The sequence below is a fragment of the Microcaecilia unicolor genome, chromosome 8 (assembly GCF_901765095.1).
Source record: "Microcaecilia unicolor chromosome 8, aMicUni1.1, whole genome shotgun sequence".
Lineage (NCBI taxonomy): Eukaryota > Metazoa > Chordata > Amphibia > Gymnophiona > Siphonopidae > Microcaecilia > Microcaecilia unicolor.
Window position 1 is genome coordinate 117,157,625 of NC_044038.1, and position 15,514 is coordinate 117,173,138.

At 46.6% G+C, this 15,514-nt stretch overlaps 1 protein-coding gene across 7 annotated transcripts in view; it reads right to left on the reverse strand.

Annotated features, from left to right (window-relative positions):
* CXXC5 (CXXC finger protein 5) overlaps positions 1-12,294 on the reverse strand; it is a 238,425-nt gene extending 226,131 nt beyond the window's left edge. For 4 of the 7 annotated variants that reach the window (XM_030213252.1, XM_030213248.1, XM_030213249.1 and 1 more), the window contains exons 1-2: positions 11,915-12,059; positions 11,608-11,666 (exon numbers count right to left, since the gene is read on the reverse strand). The gene's annotated coding sequence lies outside the window, so the exon portion shown is untranslated. Of the gene's footprint in view, positions 1-11,607; positions 11,667-11,914; positions 12,060-12,230 lie in introns of those variants that run through there. The other 3 variants (XM_030213251.1, XM_030213253.1, XM_030213254.1) reach the window with 3 other exon arrangements.
* Positions 12,295-15,514: the final 3,220 nt, after the last annotated feature.

The window sequence follows — 15,514 nt, forward strand, 5'->3', positions numbered from 1 at the left end:
CTGCTGGATGAGGAAGGGCAGGTCAAGCCACTTGCAGACTTACAGAGAGAATTTGGTTTGACTGTGTCAGATTTTTTTGCATACGCACAGGTGAAACACTATGCCCACTCGTTGGGAGCAGTAAATTTGACTGAGGATGTGCAGGAAACGATCTCAACAGCACTCACACTGGGATCGCAAAATTTAGTGCCACTACGATTTCACCACAGACATCTCCTGGATACAACGGAAGATATTGATTATTGCAAAATAGCAGGAAGTTGGAAGCAGGAACTAGAGATCGAGTTCACGGCTGATATGTTACAAAGCTTCCTGCTATCCATTTGGCATAGGTCAGCATTTACTCGGCAATGGGAGCAGCAGTACAAGTTTGCTACGCGGGTCTACACAGCGCCAGCCAGGGCATGGAGGGCAGGTTTCGGAATAGGGAATTGCCCTAAATGTGGAGAGCAAATGGCAACTTTGGGCCATATGTTCTGGCTGTGCCCACAGATTAGAACATTTTGGATGCAAATTTTGGCAGAGACTAGCCGATGCTGGAAACGGAAAGTGGGAGACACCCCGTTGTTATTTGACATATATGCAATTGCAAAACTGATCCCAGTGGGATGTATAGGCTTTCTCAGAAGGGCAGTGTTGACCGGAAAGAAAGTGATTCTGCTCAGCTGGTGTGAGACTCAGGCACCCACAAGAGAACTGTGGAGAACAAAGATGACAGAATTATTACACCTGGAACTGTGTGGATTTGCTAAGTCTGCTCATTCAGAGCAGGAGCAGAATGCATTTCGCAGGTGTGGGAGCGCTACTGGACCACCCTTCAGCCCCACACCAGGCAAAGGATTCTGCACAGATTGAAATGGAGTGTCGAGACTACAATAGCACCTTCAACTGTCCTAAAGAAGTGACACCAGATCCCAAGCCCAGAACTTTGAGGGGGGGAGGGCGGAAGAGAAAGAGGGAGGGAGGGCAAAGGAGGGGGGGGTGGAGGTTTTATTGGTACAATGGACTAATGATAACGTTTGCTCGTTGTTTCAGTAGTTGTGAGACTGGATAGTTGGTTGCTTGGTTATTATGGGGGGGGGGGGGGGGTTAAAAAAGGAAAACACTGATGACAAAAGGATGCTGGGTAGCTATGGTAAAATTATGTATCATACCTGATAATTTTCTTTCCATTAATCATAGCTGATTAATCCATAGACTGGTGGGTTGTGTCCATCTACCAGCAGGTGGAGATAGAGAGCAAACCTTTTGCCTCCCTATATGTGGTCATGTGCTGCCGGAAACTCCTCAGTATGTCGATATCAAAGCTCCATCCACAGGACTCAGCACTTAGAGAATTACACCCACAAAGGGACACTCTGCCCAGCTCACCACCGCCGAAACGGGGGAAGGGAGTCAACCCAGCTCATCCCCACACAAGTGGGGGAGGGGAATCCGTCCAGCTCATCCCCGCGGAGCGGGGGAGGGACACCACACCCGCCGATGCGGGGGGATCTGGCTTATCCTGCGACCGCAACCGTGGGAGGAGCTGGCTGACCCTAACACCGCCGAAGCGGGAGGGATATAAGGCTGCCCTACTGCCGCACGAAGCAGGAGGGAGCGCCGGCAGAATTTAGGTCTCAATCCAGCCCCGTAAAACGAAGGGGAGAGGAATGCAGCAGCTCACTGTAACACAAAATCGTCTCAACTCCAGAAGAATTCAATCGAAAATAACTTGAACACGAAGACCTCCTGACTAAACTTGAACCTGACAGCTTGTCTGGCCTCAGCCACCAGCTCAGCGCCTTGCGCACCGCTGGATCCAAGGGAAGGCGCACAGCGTAATCCTCTGACACTGGAGTCCATCACTGCAGCAGAGAATGCTGTAGAGGTCTCATATGGGCCCTGGCCCAGGGCACTACTTCCATCGTGGCCGTCATAGAGCCCAACAGCTGCACATAGTCCCAAGCCCGAAGAGGAGAGGCTACTAGGAACTGGTCCACCTGAGCCTGAAGCTTGACAATCCGATTGTCTGGCAGGAACACTCTGCCCACTTGGGTGTCGAAACGAACTCCCAGATACTCCAGGGACTGAGTCAGGCGCAGCTGGCTTTTCTCCCAGTTGATGATCCACCCCAGGGAGCTCAAAAGAGCAATCACCCGGTCTGAAGCTCTGCCGAACTCTGCATAAGAGGGGGCTCGGATCAACCAGTCATCCAGATAAGGATGGACTTGTACTCCTTCCTTGCGTAGGAAGGCCGCGATGACCACCATTACTTTGGAGAAGGTCCGCGAAGCAGTAGCCAACCCAAACAGGAGGGCTCTGAACTGGAAGTGTCGGCCCAGGACCGCAAAACGCAGAAAGCATTGATGAGGCCAGATGGGAATATGCAAGTAAGCTTCCTTGATGTCCAAGGATGCCAGGAACTCCCCTGCCTTCACTGCCGCTATAACAGAGCGGAGAGTCTCCATTCGGAAGTGTCGAACTTTCAAGGCCCAATTGACCCCTTTGAGGTCGAGGATAGGCCGTACAGAACCTCCTTTCTTTGGTACCACAAAGTAAAGAGAGCAACGTCCCTTGCCAAGCTGATCTTCTGGCACCGGAACGACCGCACCCAAGTGGAACAGATTGTCCAAAGTCTGCTGCACTGCCACAGCTTTGACCGGAGACTTGCAGGGAGAGTGCACAAACCCGTCTCTTAAGGGTCGGCAGAACTCTAGCTTGTAGCTGTCTCTGATGACTTCCAGCACCCAAGCGTCTGAAATTACCCTGGTCCACTCGCCCAGAAACGAGGATAGGCGTCCTTCAATCTGCTCTGGGCCATGGACCAGGGCCCCGTCATTGGGTACGAGACCCTGGGGGAGGACCGGAGGACACACCTCCGGGACGGCGGTCTCTGCGAAAGGAATGCTGCTTGGGGGAGAAGTTCCTTTTGAAGGAAGAGGGGGCAGAGGAGCCCGACTTGCCCGGGTGATACCGACGGGCTTCCTAAAACCGTCCTTTGGAGGAACCGGGGCGGGCACCACTGGCCCGAGCCCTGACCTCCGGTAACCTCTTGCCCTTAAGACGTGCCGAGATCGGTCACAATCTTGTCCAGCTCGACCCCAAAGAGCAGCTTGCCTTTAAAAGGCAACTTAGCCAGGCGAGACTTAGAGGCGTGGTCAGCAGACCAATGCTTCAGCCAAAGCCAGCGCAGTGCAGAGACTATCTGAGCCATACCTTTAGCCGAGGCTCTCAAGACATCATACAGCAAGTCTGCCAAGTAGGCCAAGCCCGATTCCAGGGCCAGCCAATCAGCCCTCAAGGAAGGATCCGAGGGGGAAGCCCGCTGCACAATAGTCAGGCACGCCCTGGCCACATAGAAGCCGCAAACTGAGGCCTTGCAAACTTAAAGCAGCTGCCTCGAAGGACGACTTTAAAGCCGCCTCCAATCTTCTGTCTTGGGCGTCCTTTAAGGCCGTGCCACCTTCCACCGGCAACGCCGTTTTCTTAGTCACCGCAGTGATTAAAGAATCCACGGTAGGCCAAAGAAAGGCCTCCCGTTCACCTTCAGGCAGAGGATAGAGGCGGGACATAGCCCTAGCCACTTTAAGGCTCGCTTCTGGGAAATCCCATTGAGCCGAAATCAAGGTGTGCATGGCTTCATGCACGTGGAAGGTTCTAGGCGGGCGCTTCGTCCCCAGCATAATGGCAGAGCCAGCAGAGGCTGAGGGAGAGACGTCCTCCGGAGAGGAAATCTTCAAAATGCTCATGGCCTGCACTAACAGGTTGGGCAAATCCTCTGAGCGAAAGATCCGCGCTGCAGAGGGGTCATCCGCTCCATCCGAGCGGGAATCCGTCTCCTCCAAGGAATCCCCAAAGGACCGTTGGGAGAACTCAGATACGCTGCCCTCATCTACATCAGAGGAGACCGAGTCCTCTAGGGCCTGGAAATCCACCCGAGGGCGTTTGCTTCCGGAGGCCTCAACCCCTTTATCAGACAGGGGAGCAGGGGCAGCGTTTTGCATAAGAAAAGCCTGATGCAGCAGCAAAATGAACTCAGGGAAGAAACCCCCCAAGACTGTGCACTTCAGCAGCCTGGGCCACGGCCCTAGACGCACCCTCAACCGGCGCTCACAAGAGCGGGGGAGAAACATGCTGCGCATCCAAAATGGCGGCCGGCGCAAAATTCCGAGGAGCCGCGCGGGAAGAACGGCGCTTAATTTTTGCCGCTTTCCTGCCGTCACCCGAATCAAGGGCGACCATAGCATTAACGTCTCCCACCTCGAGGGCGGCCCAAGAAGAAGCCGTCCGAGCAGAGTGACCGGCCAAAATGGGGGGGGGGGGGGGCCAGCAGCGGGGGATGGGCGCTTATGGCGGGAAAAACCGCCGCACCGGAGGAAGAACCGGGACACTGATCAGACTCCAAACTGACTCCCAAAAAAGGCGATTCAGGCTTTGAAACCTCCGCATCCCTGCTAGACACGCACACGCGGTCCGGGGAGCGATTCTTTGCGCCCTCTGACGCCATAAGCCACGTGGAGACCGAACGGGGTTCCCCCTGCCCGCTACAAAAGGTAAAAAGTACCTGCTTCTCGCTCCGAGCTGTAACGAACTGGTGTCCCAGTGAGCAGCTGCAATAAACGCTGATATAAACGCCCTTAAAGGACATCCAAAAATTTATTTATTTTTTTTTTAACGGAGCCAGCGGGAGGGGGGAGAAAAGGTGGGACCTTGCACCACCAGGTTTGCACTTGCTCAAGAAGAGCCCTCAACCCCAGGTACTCAACAAAACCTAAGAATTAGGCTTGGAGACCTAGCCAGAGCTGCTGCTGTGTGTGACCACCACCTGCTGAGATACAGAACATACTGAGGAGTTTCCGGCAGCACATTACCACATATAGGGAGGCAAAAGGATTGCTCTCTATCTCCACCTGCTGGTAGATGGACACAACCCACCAATCTATGGATTGATCAGCATGATGATATGGAATTGATGTATAAGCTTTTTCGTTATTATCTGCTGGCAATCTTGGAAATGTATATTCATTGATAATCTTGCCAATAAAAAGATTTAAACAAAGACTTTACAAAACCCTAAGAAAGTTTTCCTACACAGTACCATTTAAAACTTAAAATCATACACCTTACCCAGAAACTCAATCACCACAGAGACAAAACAGGAGAATCCTGGACTGCAATTTTGCTTAAAATGCTGAAAAGCCTGCTACGCTGCCTTGACTAACGGCTCATCCAATGTGAATACCACTGGGTCAAAAATTTTTAAAACTTCAACCTAAAAATTAGGAGTGGCCTAGTGGTTAGGGTGGTGGACTTTGGTCCTGGGGAACTGAGTTCGATTCCCATTTCAGGCACAGGAAGCTCCTTGTGACTCTGGGCAAGTCACTTAACCCTCCATTGCCCCAGGTACAAATAAGTACAATATGTAAGCTGCATTGAGCCTGCCATGAGTGGGAAAGCGCGGGGTACAAATGTAACAAAAAAAATAAAAAATAAAAAGCAAGTCCAGTTGAAAATTTACCTGCTGCTTCTGATGAGAAAGTCCTACAGATTTTAAACTGTTCGTCATAATTCTGGGTTCACAGATATGTATGCTATCTTTTGAAGAAATGATTGATATACAAAGCAAGCGTCTCTAGTCATCACCAACATGCAGCGTTTGATATTAAAATATATATTAGGCTTAAGTAGACTACTGGAAGATCTCCATAATTATCGCTATTTTAAAATTTTTTGATTTTATTTCTAACTGATCCTTTGTGGTAAAGACATTTTTACAAGCTAGGAAGTTCGTATTGCCGATAAATAAATATGCATTGCTTTAAATTCTAATACATTTATAACCTGCCTATCTAGCCATCTAGGCAGAGTACAACATAACACTCATTAAAAAAAAAAAAAAACAGATAAAAACATGTCAAAAAAACACAAACAGTCAATGCCCCAGGGCCAGAAAAACCTGCAACCCCTCCCCTCAAACAACCAGGTTTTCAACTGCTTTTTAAACTGAGACACAGAAGAGCGTTGTCGCATGGCCAAAGAAAGAGAATTCCATAAAGAAGGGACAGCTACAGCAAAAACTCAAGTTCAAATTTCCTCTAAATGAACTTGATGAAACAAAGGGACAACCAGCAAATTCAAATCTTGAGATTGCAACACCCTGGGAAGACAGTAAGTCTGCAAAACACTGCACTAAAGCCAACAGAGCAACAACCTGATGCGCCTGGAATACCAATAACAAAATCTTAAACTCAATACACTGCACCACAGGTAACCAGTGCAACATCTTCAATTGTGGATTAATATTTACCTCCCGACTCAAACCCAAGGCATGCTACAGAGTTGTGTGACCTGCAAAGCCCACAATGTTGAAAGGGGAAAACTACATAATAGGGTGTTACAATAATCAAATGAGGTAGCACATAACTCTGCAGCACCGTGCACAAATTCTCAGCGGAGAAAAATATTCTGAAGCCGAGATACCAATCATAGTTTAAAAAATACAATCCTAACCATGAGGTCATTTCACCAATACTGTTCAACGTAATGAGGGCACCACTCAGAAAAAAAACTAGAATGGATTTCAACTCATTTATATATGCAAACAACATCACCATCTTCATACCTTTCCAAAACAATATCACAAAAAGGATCGGACCTCATGGAAGAATGGTCAACAACTTTCAAATTTAAACTGAACAGAAACAAAACCAAATTCCTAGTACTATCCAGCCCACACAACCCCACATCCTACCAAAAAATCGCAATCAATTAACAAACATACCACATCGAAAAACAACTTAAAATACTAGGAATCATTCTCGACAAACATCTAACACTGGACAATCAAATATCAGCAGTAACATCAAAATGCTTCAGAACACAATGGAAACTTAGAAGAATAAGAGACTATTTCCCTAGACAATTTTTCCGGATACTGGTCCAATCAACGATACTATCGCAACTAGACAACTGCAATGCAGCATACGTAGGGGGCAAAGAAAACACACTAAAATCGCTACAAACAGTCCAAAATATGGTATAAGACTGATTTTCAAGAAATCAAAATACTAAAGAGCAACCCACTGTTTGAAACACTACATTAGCTACCAGTGAAAGCAAGAATATTTTTTCAAAGTGAGCACCCTAATCTTCAAGATACTATTTGGAATGGCACCCGAATATATGCTTAACATGATTGAACTATCCTCAAGAAATCCCAGCCCAGTAAACAGAAACTACCTACTCCTACATCTACCCAACTGCAAAAACATCATCTACAAAACTATCTACACAGCAGAATTTAGCTACCAGGGTTCCAAATGGTAAAACTCGATACCAAAAATCATGAGAAGCATCACAAATCTCCTCCAATTCAGCAAAGAAATTAAAACCTACCTCTTCAAAAAAAATTCTACAAAGATGTTGTCACCCTCCTTTCAAATCTACCTCTTCAAAGACTACATGAACAAACATCACCAAAACTGTACAACTGAACAGAAAGCTACCACTACCATTTCCTCTTCAAATCTATCTCTTCAAAATCTCTTATGAATAACCACACGAACTATAGATGCCCTCTCCATATTGCACAATACTGTAACTCCACCAAAATGTAAATTGTAAGCCACTTTGAACCAAAATTTGTTTGGATAATAATGGAATAGAATGAATGCATGCATGCATAAATAAAGGGCCCTGTTTACTAAGGCATGCTAGCATTTTTAACGCTCATGCTAACCGCATAGGCACCTATATACTGTAGGTGCATACACGGTTAACGTATGTTAAAAATGCTAACACACCTATAACGCAGCTTAGTAACAGGGCCCAAAGTTTTGAGAGAGACACTGGCTATCAAGGCAGTAACTTCATGGTTCTTGAATATGTCTTAACATTAAAGCTTAAGTATTACTTAAAGGGGGTGGGGGGGTGTTTTTGTTACTTTACAGATCATGGTCCTCTAATTCCCTGATGCAGCAGCGCAAGTGCAGTGAAACCCTGGCCACCGTTGGTGGGACCAACCATGCAAGAGTCTTTTTCTGCTTTCTCTGCATTACAAGCACTGGTCATGAGAAACAGCAGACCCAAGCAAACGCACACATTGGCGTCTGTTTCCTGTGTTTAAATTTAAAGCATCCATGCTAAAAAAAAAAAAAAAATTTTTAAATGCCCAATGAAAGCACACACTGGCATCAGTTTCCTGCATCTAAATACAAGCATCCAAAATTTAAAACACATATTTAGGCCGCAGAAAACAGATGCCGTGTGCTTCACGTTCAGGTTTTACCAGGCACATGTGCACAGGAGCCAAGCTTACCACGGAACTCTTCTGCGCAAGCGCCAAACACAATCCTCCTGCCAAACTCCCTAATGCTCAATGCTATCAGCATGCCTATATTTGCATCTCATTAGTGTTGAGCATTAGGGCATTGTTGATCTATGCTATTCCAGCAGTATTTTTATGCACTATTTGGAACAATGTCGGAGTTTTGAGCATCAGGGTCTAAATTAACCTCCACATTAATCACACCGGAGCTTGTCTTACCGATATCAGAGTCTCTAAAAATATTAGGTGTACTTGTTGACAGACACTTAACTCTGGAGCAGCAAATTCTACCACGAGACAAATGTTCTTCTCTCTTTGGAAGCTAAAACGCATAAAACCTTATTTCCCTAGGGAAGTATTTCGAGGTTTAACCCAATCTTTAGTTCTTAGCGGCCTTGATTACTGTAATGGGATATATGCTGGGTGCAAAGACATGCTCCTGAAACAATTACAAACAGCCCAGAACACAGCTGCTAGGCTCATTTATGGTAAATCGAGGTTTGAAAGCTCAAGGCCACTGCGTGAGAAACTCCACTGGCTCCCTGTAAAGGACCGAATAACATTTAAAATTTGCACTTTGGTGCATAAAATTCTCTATGGCGAAGCCCCTGCATATATGAACGCCCTTGTCAGCTTACCACCTCGAAACTCTCACAGATCAGCTCGCTTTACCTAAATCCTTGCTCAAAGCCCACCTCTTCAATGTCGCCTTCGGCACCTAACCACTACACGTCTATTCATGAAATCTTGACTGCCCCAACTTGACATTTTGTCCTTTAGATTGTAAGCTCCTTCGAGCAGGGACTGTCCTTCTTTGTTAAACTGTACAGCGCTGCGTAACCCTAGTAGCGCTCTAGAAATGTTACGTAGTAGTAAATCTGCATTACCCAATCTACAGTGGCCTCAAGTATAAAACCGCTTACGCCTCCACCTTTTCCTATATTAGCACACAACTGTGGAATGGTCTACCTAAATTTGTGAAAGTTATCCCTGATCATCCGACCTTCAAAAGATACCTTAAGACCTACTTATTCGGAAAGGCTTACGCTCTTGACCCGCCCCGCACTGCTACCTATTGAATTCTATTTTCTATCCATATTTTCCCACCTCTGCTATTACTCACTTGTCCCTTTCCCTACATTGCCATTGACTGTTTGTTGAAGATTTGATGTATGTTTTTGTAAATTACTGTAGGCCACATTGGGCCTGCCCTTGGGTGGGAAAATGTGGGATATAAATGCTGTAAATAAATAAATTAATTAATAGATAGAAAAGAGTTTCCCCACTGAAGTCTCATTTGCATCTGACATACTTTACATGTGCATACGCACTAATGAATTCTCAAAGCAGATGCACTCCAGCGTTTTAGTGCACACAATTAATGATATCATGCGTGCTAAGCTTTTGTGCACAGACCCCAATATACATTTTTACTTTTATTTTTTTAATAAGATAATGTGATTATTTTTAGAACATCCAAAATTACACAGACAATTTTTGTGATTCTATAATAAAATGTGATAAAACAAAAAAAAGTTACTTATTTCTCTTCAGTGCCAGAATAAGGCAGGGAATACAACGATCTACAAAGGTTCTGGGAGTGAGACCCTAGCAAGGGCCCCGATGCTGCCACAGGCAAACTCCACTCCATATTCTTGCTAAGCAACAGAGCATGAGTAAATGTTTCTCTTCTGTGCTCAGCTGATTTTGATATGAGCTGAAAGTTTAACTATTAATACACATAATCAAACCACCATACTTAATGTACTTTCAAAGAATCAAAGGTTAGTTCTGTAAACTGCTAAAACGGCATTTTATGTGCTACTTTTCTACCAAGACTGATCAGCTCCTACCTTCCGTTATCCCTATTTATAAAATAAACCCTGACAGATTATCAGAATACAATACCACCATTCAGCATCTATTCACTTAAACACATACCAGCATCCATTTTGCCTTCTCAGATTAATATTTCCAATAAAATTTGGGTACAGCTCTCTGAATCAGCAATTTCAATCACTTCATTTATCACAGAGCATGAAAGAAAAAACTGAGGCTCCAATCCCACTCATATGGATGAAAAACAATCAGAACTGCCCATATAGCCTGTTTCTAAGAATGCTCAATGGAAAAGAGATTTGGTGTGTAAGGGAGTCTTTTACTAAAGCTTAGCTTGAGTTAACTGCAGCAAGTCCCATAGGAATAAAATGGGCCCTGGTGCAGACACCTGGAGCTAAGATTTAGTAAAAGACCCAAGTGAAGTAACTCAGCAGCTTCAGAAGTGTTCATGGTTGAGGAATGGTACTGGCATTGTGCTTCATACCAGAACTAGTATACACAAATTAAATGTTCAGCTCTCTACTAAATATTGAAAGCATCCATGATGCTAGTTGTTAGCACTCAGTCTGAGATATAGTTCCAAGTGCACACACTTGTCCCGCAGGTAGTCATGCAGCATTTTTGTCTACTGGCATTCAACTTGCAAGCCTGTTCGGGTCATTAGATTCACAGTGTAAGCCGGAAAAGCAATTGGTGCAGCTTGACTACCATAACTCTCACTTTGTAACTAGTCAATGCACTGCTCTCATCATGCAGGGAACGTGTTACCTGGCAGGGATCTCAGCAAGCCCTCCTTCACTTCCTCGCATATTGCCAAGAAAAGACTACACAGTTTTAAATTCAACCAAATTTCTATTACAGCAGCAGCATTGCATGAAAAGTAAAAAAATAAAAATAAAAATACCACTAGCCACTCTTTTCTCTATATTAAGAACAGAAAAAAAGCAACTTGCTAGGATAACAGGAGGGCGATGACAGCAGAAGCAAAGGAACATCACAAAGAAAAACTAGATCTAGTTTTATGCTCTCACATGTATTCTTGCTGGAATAAATATGTTGTCTATATAACCCTTCAGATGTAAGGACATTATAAGAGACTCGGGGGACCATGGATGCAAAGACTGCGAGAGAGTGCTGGGCCTTAGCACTGAGGGGCAGATGATCAAAAGCAAACGCGTTTGTCTTATGAAGAGTAGCCTGCAGGAGAGGGCATGAAGGTCTCTGCAGTGTCCATAGCCAGAGAGACTACAGAATACAAGCAATGACTCCTCCCCGAAGCAGGAGAAACTAAACTCCACAGGGCTCGGGAATAGCTCTTCCCAAGAAAGCCGAATCTAGAAGGGGGGCTCGGGAGGCTGATGAGACCCCGGAGAAGGAAGGCGCGTGGAGCGCGGGCACGGACAACAATGTCCGGTGTTTCCACCGGCGCAACAACAAACTTTGCTCATTTTCACACTTACGCCGCTGCTGCTACCGGCGCCACAGTCGGTCGCTCTCCTCCTCAGCCCGTTCCCCAAACCTGCACGAACAAAAAAGAGACACGTGTGTGTGAACGGCCGGTGTCCTATACAGGGGTGGGCGGCCCTGAAACTCGACGCACAAGCCGCTTTTTGTCCGGAGGCAGCGCCGTAAAGAGCGGCATCTCCACGTCCTCTGGACCGGAAAAGGGGCGCCCGTCCCAAAACTTTCTGCATACTTCCCCCAACTCTAAACAGCTTGAGGTGCGAAACGCGGCCTGTGCGCCCTCCCACGCCCGCCCGCACTTACCGACGGCCCCGGCCAGGCGATACGGCGAACAGGTGCGCTGGAGCAGGGAGACTCCGCTAGAAGCAGCGCAGACTTCGTAGCAGCCGCCCGCAGCGCTGCAACCCCGCCAAGCCACCTCCGCAGCCCAGCGCACCCGGCCAGCACAGGGCAACATTACAGGCTCAGCTGATGATGCTGCTGCTGCCCGCAAAAGGCGACATGGACTTTAGAACAGCAACGTCGATAGCCAGAGCACAGCGAGAGGCCGGGCGGCCAGCCCAGAGCTTAACCGCGGCTCAAACCCAAAACCTAGCCCTCTCAGCAAAGGTTGTTGTACCCTGACAATGGCCAAGTGCGGAGGGACTGATCCAGCCCCTGTTAAAACCTCACTCGCGATCTAACAACAAGCCCATGCTGACCGTATCTAATAACATGAGGAGTTCCGTTCACAGCTAGAATACATTAGAAACAGTTTCCCTTGTAGACAGAGGAGGAGCGTAGGCGCCAACATTTCAAAATGAATGAAGCTGCCAAACTTGATCGATATTGGAGTTGCCAAATGGCGAAAAATTTGTGTACAGAAAAAGTAGCTCGAAAACAGCCCAACAGCTTCCATGCCAAAAATATCTATATAATAACAAATTATTAATATTATTATTTATTTGTTACATTTGTACCCCACATTTTCCTCCATATTTGCAGGCTCAATGTGGCTTACATAGTACCGTGAAGCGATAGCCACCCAGTAATGTTATCGTCAATGAAATACATATGTAGAAACACATTAGGGAATCATAAAGAGGGAAGTTATATAAAAGTTCATGGTGTTCATTACAAGTTTAGGTTTCTTTGTGTTGCTGGGTTCAGGTCAGTGGCGTTCCTGGCCTGGATGGCACCCGGGGCGGAGTGCCGATGCGCCCCCCCCCCCCCCCCCCCGCTAAATGACATCTTCCCCCCTCCGGCGAAATGACATCCCCCCCCCCCGGGTGCACGCCGCTGGGGGGTGCCGTGCCGCACGCCTGCTCCGAGTTCGCTAAACTTCGCTTCGCTGCAGCTCCCTCTGCCCCGGAACAGGAAGTAACCTGTGTAACCTGTTCCGGGGCAGAGGGAGCTGCAGCGAACGAACGACGAAGTTTAGCGAACTCGGAGCAGGCACGCGCCGCAGCACCCCCCAGCGGCGTGCACCCGGGGCGGACCGCCCCCACCGCCCCCTTGGTACGCCACTGGTTCAGGTACTTAAGTTGGGTCAGTGGGATATGCCTTTTCGAACAGGTTGGTCTTTAGTGATTTCCGGAAGTTGAGGTGGTCATACTAGTTTTTATGGCTTTTGGGAGTGCATTCCAGAGTTGTGTGCTTATATATGAGAAGCTGGATCCATAAATTGATTTGTACTTGAGTCCTTTGCAACTAGGGTGGCGAAGATTTAAGTAAGTACATGATGATCTGGTTGAGTTTTTAGTTGGCAGGTCTGTGAGGTCAGACATATATCCAGGGGCATCTCCATTGATAATTCGTGAACTAAGGTGCAGATTTTAAAAGTAATACGTTCTTTGATTGGAAGCCAATGTAATTTTTCACGAAGAGGTTTGGCGCTTTCGAATCGCGATTTTCCAAATATAAGCTTGGCTGCCATGTTTTGAGTGGTTTGAAGCTTCTTTATAAGATGCTCTTTGCATCCGGCATAAATTCCGTTGCAGTAGCCGGCATGGCTTAGGACCATTGATTGTACCAGATTGCAAAATATTGCCCTCGGGAAGAACGGTTTCACTCATTTAAGTTTCCACATTGAGTGGAACATTTTCTTGATTGTAGAGTTAACTTGGCTCTCAAGTGTAAGGTTTCTGTCAATTGTGACACCGAGGATTTTCAGATTATCTGAAATAGGAAGGGTATAGTCTGGGGTGATTAGGTTTGTGGGTATGTTTGAATTGTAGCAGGATGAGAGAATGAGGCAGTGTGTTTTTTCTGTATTGAGTTTGAATTGGAATGCATTTGCCCATGAGTTCATGGTATGCAAGCCGAGGTTGATTTCGTTGGTGATTTCTGACAAATCATGTTTGAAGGGGATGTAAGGAGCAGCTGGTGCAGGAGCAGACGAGAGAAGGAAAAATTCTAGACTTGGTCCTTAGTGGAGCGCATGATCTGGTGAGGGACGTTATGGTACTGGGGCCGCTTGATAACAGTGATCATAATATGATCAGTTTTGATATCAACCTTGAAGTAACTATACACAAGAAGTCAAATACATTAGCGTTTAACTTTAAAAAAGGAGAATATGATAAAATGAGAAGAACGGTTAAAAAAAAAACTTAGGGGGGCAACTGAGAGGGTAAAAACTGTACAACAGGCATGGACGCTGTTCAAAAATACCATCCTGGAGGCCCAGGCCAAACATATTCCGCGAATTAGAAAAGAAAGACAGCCGGCATGGTTGAAAAGTAAGGTGAAACAAGCTATTAGGGCTAAAAGAAACGCCTTCAGAAAATGGAAGAAGGAACCGTCTGAAAATAACAAGAAGCAGCATAAAGAGTGTCTGTCACGTTTTCCAGGCAGGAACTAGGTTTGTGAGCCCTTGGGCCACTGCCAAGGAGCGGCAGCGGCAGGCAAAACCACCCCACACAGGGATAAGACAGAACTCTGACAGGGACAGCTAGACTTCACCTGCACTTGACCACCGTTCCTCAGGAGTTGAGCCCCTGGGTGCAGGTGGCCGGCAGGAACTGGATTCCAGCAGAATACACACAGGGTCTAGAACACACAAGGGGGGCTAGGCAGAATACTAGACTAGGACTCTCAGACAGACAAGAGACAGAACTGAAAGCTGCAAGCAGCCACTGAAACAGGGAACAAACACTGATAGATAAGGGACAAGACTGAAAGCTACTACTACTTAACATTTCTAAAGAGCTACTAGGGTTATGCAGCGCTGTACAATTTACATAGAAGGACAGTCCCTGCTCAAAAGAGCTGCCAGGCAGCCACTGAACAAGAAACACAGGCAACCAAGAACTAGACAGAGACATACAAACAAGATACAAGACTGGGAAACAAGCAATACGGAACACAAAGCTACATAAAGACTAAACTAGAATCAGGCAAGAATTACAGACTATAACTGGACTAGGCAGAAGTGCACCAGCACCCCAACATACCAGGGCCTTAGGCGATGCAAAGGCAAAGCAGAGAGTTTTCAAATGGCTAATAAGCCCAGCAGCAGCTGAGATTTAGCTGCAGCAATCACCAGGCAGCTACGGGTGCTGTGCAGGCTCAAACAAGACAAGCAAGTCTGGCAGGCCGGAAGATCCCGACTGGACTCAGCTGAAGTATGGAACGGGAAACAGCACACAGACAATCCAATGCAGCCACCAGGTCTGGCCACCAGAGGGCAAGAGGAACACAAACCAAAACACAGGCAGAAAGCATACTGAAACACAGAGAGGCTAGTTCTTACACACAGGTGCAGTATAGTAGGGTAATCAGAGCCATGCTGGAAGCAGCCAGCACACAGAGACAGAACTAACTCAGGAAGAACAGACAGAAGCCAGCTCAGAAGCTGACCGCCGGAAATAAGGTGAGTCTGGGAGGGGTAACAACCACAGACGTAACAGTGTCAAAGCAAAT